This window comes from Varroa jacobsoni, unplaced genomic scaffold (genome assembly GCF_002532875.2).
Source record: "Varroa jacobsoni isolate VJ856 unplaced genomic scaffold, vjacob_1.0 contig00234, whole genome shotgun sequence".
In the NCBI taxonomy this organism is placed as follows: Eukaryota; Metazoa; Arthropoda; class Arachnida; order Mesostigmata; family Varroidae; genus Varroa; species Varroa jacobsoni.
In genome coordinates, this window is record NW_019214434.1 from 142,919 (window position 1) to 148,918 (window position 6,000).

General features: G+C 39.2%; 1 long non-coding RNA gene across 1 annotated transcript in view; it reads left to right on the forward strand.

Annotated features, from left to right (window-relative positions):
• Nucleotides 1–5,604, forward strand: part of LOC111270988 (uncharacterized) — a 28,893-nt gene extending 23,289 nt beyond the window's left edge. Inside the window, exons 2-4 of the long non-coding RNA XR_002686584.2 lie at nucleotides 4,006–4,178; nucleotides 4,965–5,233; nucleotides 5,516–5,604. This is a non-coding gene — a long non-coding RNA (uncharacterized LOC111270988). The remainder of the gene's footprint in view (nucleotides 1–4,005; nucleotides 4,179–4,964; nucleotides 5,234–5,515) is intronic.
• The last annotated feature ends 396 nt before the right edge of the window (nucleotides 5,605–6,000 follow it).

A 6,000-nucleotide genomic window follows, 5' to 3' on the forward strand; every position in this document is an offset into this window, starting at 1 on the left:
AATATACTCAAAATTGGGAACACGCTCCTGTATTCAGTCCAGTCAGAAAATAGGCTCGCCCTAGGTTCTATGTCTCGTTCCGTTTTCGACACGCTTGTCGAACCTGTAGGAAAGACGAAGGTCGAGAAATAATCGATGTCTCCCGTAATGATAATTGCCGTATTGTATGGCCTTTCAAGTAATGAAAACCGATTTCAGTAACGTTTCGCCTGTTGTCCTACACGGCTGCATTCGAATATTGAGGACATATTTTAAGGTATCATTGAAATTTCAGACGAAAGCAATTTAGACAAAAGGTCAAGCGTTTACCCCTTTTACCTATTTGGCTTACCTACTACCTATAATTTATTCATAGTTCATGTCATCTTAAATTTATTAATTTATAGAGCACCATATGACATTATCCCTATCTGACTATCTAACAAGAGACTTCCGCAAGCTAACATCTACGTGTACTGACTCCTGGCAATGCGGTTGCATTGATTTAAACCAATTAACTATAGTGTTCACTTAAGAACTAAGAACCAGAAAATGGTTTAACAGAAAATGCAACCTCATTAAAATCTTTAGACGCCTACGAGAAATCGAGATCTTTTACTTCTGGGTTAATACTAAACTTTCATTAATTAATTAATCTCCACTTCCGTTTTGTCAATGGTAATAGTAGTTAATGAACACCGCTGTTTCCGCCGTTTTGTCTACGGTGCCTCCATAGAGCTACAACTCTTTCTTTTTCTCTATTATTTTCTATCCTTTTATAATGTCCTTTATCCTTCGTTCTCTGCGTGCAATCGCCAGGCACCGTGTCAGGCGTGTCTAATTTGCGCTTCCATTCACGCCTAGCTTTTGTTTTGCACTCGATGAAGATTGCTCGGCTGTTATGATAGATTTGTCCGTCTGGAAACCTTCACCGCTTGGTCTGCATCCTTGTTCACAGGACACTGCTCTCTAAAATGCCTGCTTGTAGACTAGTTGGTCTGTTTGAGCGCGATGGATAGTTTAACATTCTCAGTGGAGTATCTGTTGAGCCTGATTTCGCCACAAATAGGCCAAGAACTTCCCGAAATCTCCAGCACAGGGAGCGACCAGCCAAGTGGGATTATATTTGGGTATTCCATATATGCCAATATGCATACCTACCACACGTGTGAACGTGAGCCACACCGCAAGTGGTTATCATTATTGTTTTTGACTGACTGATCAAGGAAGCAATCACCGTGGGATTCCGAATAGCCGAAGTGGGTCAAGAAACAATGTTACGAGCCATATTCGCTATCACCCGGCTTGTTGAACGGAACAGGCACCAGATTCTACGAACTATTTTATGTATCGGCAACGAAGTCAGTCACCGCTGCACACGCTAGCCGCATAAGAGAACACGGCCTTAGCCGGAGTCAACGGTCCCGCAGTGGCCTTTTTCGCCTTTGGGCGAGCTTTGGAGTATCCACAAGTCGAAATATTAACGCAATATGCTTTAACCACTCTGCGTGCATAATTCAAAGCTATTGGCACATCTTCACGTTCGGCTGCCAGATTGTGTATAATTGAACTGGAGCGTGCTAAGAGAGCTTACGGGAAGAAGACGTTGATCTCAGTTTGGGATTTAGCCATCCACAGGAATTAAAACGCGAGCACGTATACCGCTGCATTTTGTAATAGTATTCACTGCATCGAAGACTATTTGATGAATCGGTAATTTTCACATCGAAATTGATGATAGGCCGTACACTGACGATCTGGAGCTAGATGATCCTTCTGCTAGCGACGAAGCATTGTTTGTTGTTTAAGCCAAGGTTAAGGTACCAAAGTCCGTAGTGGTTCGTACCACGAACGATGTAATAAATTCTACACAACAGCGTACTGCTTTATGTTCTAATAGACAGTTTAATACATGCTTAAAATGGTGAGATCAAACTTGTAGCAGTTCAGTCACAGCTCTTAAAATTACGATTCTGCCGAAGCTTGACCTTGATCTTCATGGAAATCACTTTTTAACGACTTGAATCCTGTACTAACCACCAGGAAAGCCCTATGTTATAACATATATATATATACACGATGGGGTAAAAGTTACCCGTCAGTTGAAGAGTCTGTACAAATTAACTTCGTTCGTTTTAAATAAGGAGCGGGGTCCTTGTCGCAATAATTTCCACACCTGCCGGTGCTTCAACAGGCGTAAAATAAAGTCTCCTCAAGTGATTTTTGCCGCACCCTGTACACATATACAGGGTGACACATCTAAACTGAAATTGTTTCTAATTACGTTGTTTTGAATACAGTATCCAAATAAGCGCCGATATTATAACGAAATGCTTTGTATGCGCTAGAGGTATCATTCCTCAAAGTAACCGCTACTCGCAGCGATTATACCTTCGATTCAAGGCCTAAACGGTCCCCTAGTCAATTTCTAAACGGTCCTTGTTTATTTGCAAACAACAATTTGTCCCCAACTCGCTACGTACCAAAAAGGAGAACAAAGAAAAAAATTTTGGAGAGATAGCAGATGCAAGAATCCAAGTGCTAAGTACGGCTCAGAAATTGAAAAGGCGCTTAACTGGCCACTCAATACCTGCCTTTCAAAAACGGTTTTTGATTTTTAAAACAAAAACCTAAGCGTATTAAAAATCTTTAGATTTTTGAGCCATTTTAATGTTCTTAAACCTAAACTTCATTGACTTGCTTCATGAAAGTACTTCTCGAATTTTTCAGTAACTGCATGCAAACTGGAAATAAGGGCAAGCGTAAGCTTCGCGCAAAAAAATCTTTATAGGAGTTTGTCCAGTGCTAAAACATTGGATAAGAGCTTATCATCGCCAAAATTTTGAAACGACTGTTTTGTCTTCGAAGAAACAGGCTTTCGTTGTATGCAGCCTGGAGTTGCAGATGAAAGCATGCCCCTTACGAAAAGCTACACGCTAAAGCGTATAGCTACTAGAACTCTATATATATAAATAAACGATAATAGAGTTAATTTAAAACATTTACAAAGTTAGCTTTAAATATGGTATTAGTAGTGTTATTATGTCTAAGGCAAAGTGTAATACGTTCTATAGCGCTTGAATTGCGCGGAAATTTTGAAACAGTTCCAAATTTAAACAGGTAGATTCAGTAACTCAATGAAATATTATAAACAACAAAACTTTCTCAAGCGAGTTACTGAACGTTTATGGGTCTTATTTTGTAGGTTGGAAATTATAAGTTATCCCTAAGTAGCCTGCCGTGGTCCAGCAAAAGCGCCCCGCGTTGAAGCCAGTAAGAACAAGCAAGTTCCACTGTAAAATATCTTTTAACTAAAAAAATTAAGCCTATTAACGGAATGAACAATTCAAGAGTCAAAAGACGGTTAAAATCTGTTATAGTAGCTAAAGTTGTATAGTACTGCATCTTTCTGTGCATCCTTGGAATATCCCTGTACTGGTACTTCTGTCCTGAAGCACTGAATAATCTTGACATTACGGATAGACGACGGCGTACGTTTCTAGACACAGAGATATCCAGCTTGGTAGCTCTCTGAACACATAGAATGGTCAGTTTAGCTTCCTTCTGTGTGAGCGCCAGGTCTTTGATAATTTCCTGAACCGCTCGGGCGAACTGGGGACTAATAGCATGGCACAATTTACCATTGAACAACTACCGCTGTGGGAAAAGAAAAAAATGCCGCAAAAAAAATGAACAGAAAACTTCAGGACATAGAAAGCTTTGTACTGTGGGTTCAATTCAATTGCATTTTCTTCGTCCAAGGCAAGCCTTCGGTTGAACAGCAGAAGTATTAAAATGGTCGGCGCTGAGACGTCGCTATTGATGACACATAGTCTCACTAGGAGTCCACCCAACCGAGTTTTGAGGATTAATAAAACTTATTTCATCGAATAAATTGGACTTGATTTTTTTCTATTTTTTTTTGGAAATCTGAAGCCAATCATTACCAACTAAGATAGATTTGAAATTTAAAGTTAACGATTATAGTTTGTCTTTGATAGATAACATTACAGTTCTATTTCTCAGTCCAATTACAGTATCTATGGTAAAAGTTACCGGGTGATCACCAATCGATTCTACTTCCTCGATTCAAACATTCACATCAGATAAGCTGGGTAACTTCAAAACTAACCGGAAGTTCGAAGTGGAAGTCGTTGGTGTTTTGTCGCAGACGGGGTGTAGACAATTTCACCAAAAGGGTATGTTTTGCCACCTAAATCGAGTGAATTTGTAAGCAACTAGTGTCTAATAGACTTTGCTGGACGCAATGCAGAAACACTGAACGAATTCGAGGTTTCATATTGCTTTTAACTTCTCTATCTGTGCTACTTTGTAAGAATTGGTGTTGCATGTCTAACAGTCTCGTTGTACCAAAACATTGTTATAGAAATATATGTGAAATTGAAAACAAAAAATACTCATTCAGCTTTTTTGTCGCCTATTGTCTAACTTATATCAACAAAATGTCGCTAGCCAGCGACAACTTGGTATGACGAAGTGCTCCATTTAGACATGCTCGTAGTACGTAGTAAATCGGCTGGCTATTAGGCATATACATATTAGGTATATAGGCTTGATAGTAAAATCACTTTAGTAAGTTTTCATCTTACATCTGCTAAAATAGAAAGAAAATGAAAGAGTAGGAAAAGGTTTTCAAACGGTTAGAGACTCTTTTCAGACTTACAGGAGACTTTCACCTTACCTTGTGGTTATAAAAGTCTGAATGAAACAACGTACTGTTTTCTTGAGTATTCTTCGCTATGGTTCTTTTAATAAGAAGTAGCTGCCGCAAGCTTTATCGCTTGCTGCATACCCTAATATCGACAGCGCAATCCGCCCTTACGTAAGAAACTCCCTCCCGAAATCTCGAACTTCGTTTTAGTTTGTATGTCACTCGTCCTAACCATAGGCCCAGTTGCGTCTCAGATCGGCGCAAGGTCTAATGTTCTCAAAGTTTTCGGGGGCTAATTTAAACCTCATTCCAGATATTATGTAAGGTTCGGGTGGACAAAACAGAAAAGAACCACTTGGCGTACATGCAACCCATGCAAGATCCCAATTTCTGGAATTACTTGCCTGGCTGCTCGATTCCCTGCTGGTCCGAGCGATGGTCGTTCTCTCTCAGTCTCTGACTAGGCCTAACAAACAATACGACATCTTCCTTTCACACGTAGATTTAATTCAAGATTCAAGGCGTTCAACTAGCGAGTCGTCGCAAAAGTCATTATGTCAATATTCATTCAACTGCAACTAGGTAAGGGTGAATCATATCTGGCCTGACCAACCCTCATGTAGAAATCTACTCCAGAACCGTACGTTCCATTAACTATGATAGGTAACAGTTTAATCTGTATAAACAATCACGTTTTAAGGATAGGAAGCAGAATATAAACGCGTAATCGTTTTTCTTCGAAGTTCTCTATATAAAACTGTGTTAGTCCATCTTTTTTCATTATCGTTTAAACATCATCTATCTAATTTATTTGTTGATAGTAATCTATGCATGTGTTCCTTACTCTTTTTCATGCTGTTGCAGGTCGCGCCGGCAGTAAATTTTAAATTATCCACAAAAGCAGCGGCAGAAAGGTCTTTAAAGCTACGATAGATCAATAAAAGTGATTTAGTAAATAGGGTAATTATATCTCTGAGCTTATTAATAAACTACAAGAATTTTAGTGGCGAATATTTGCAAGAGTAACATTGATTCTCAAATGAATGACACTCTGAAAATGGAACTTTCCAATTGGCAGAGCCCTTATGCCCCTACACAATTGATCGCTACATATTTAATCGATCCTGGTGTCAACTGAATAGCTCAAATCAAGCTTACAGTATGTAATAACTGTTCCTTAAAAAACTGTTCTTCGCCAATACCATAGTGATTCCATCAAGAATATACTATAGTAATGTAAATACGTCACATTTATTGCTCCCGTTTTAGTCTAGTTGGGCGTTTAAACTATTTCAGTTAGCCATTTCTTTGTCAGTCGATGATACTACTTAATCGTCAACCTCACGACA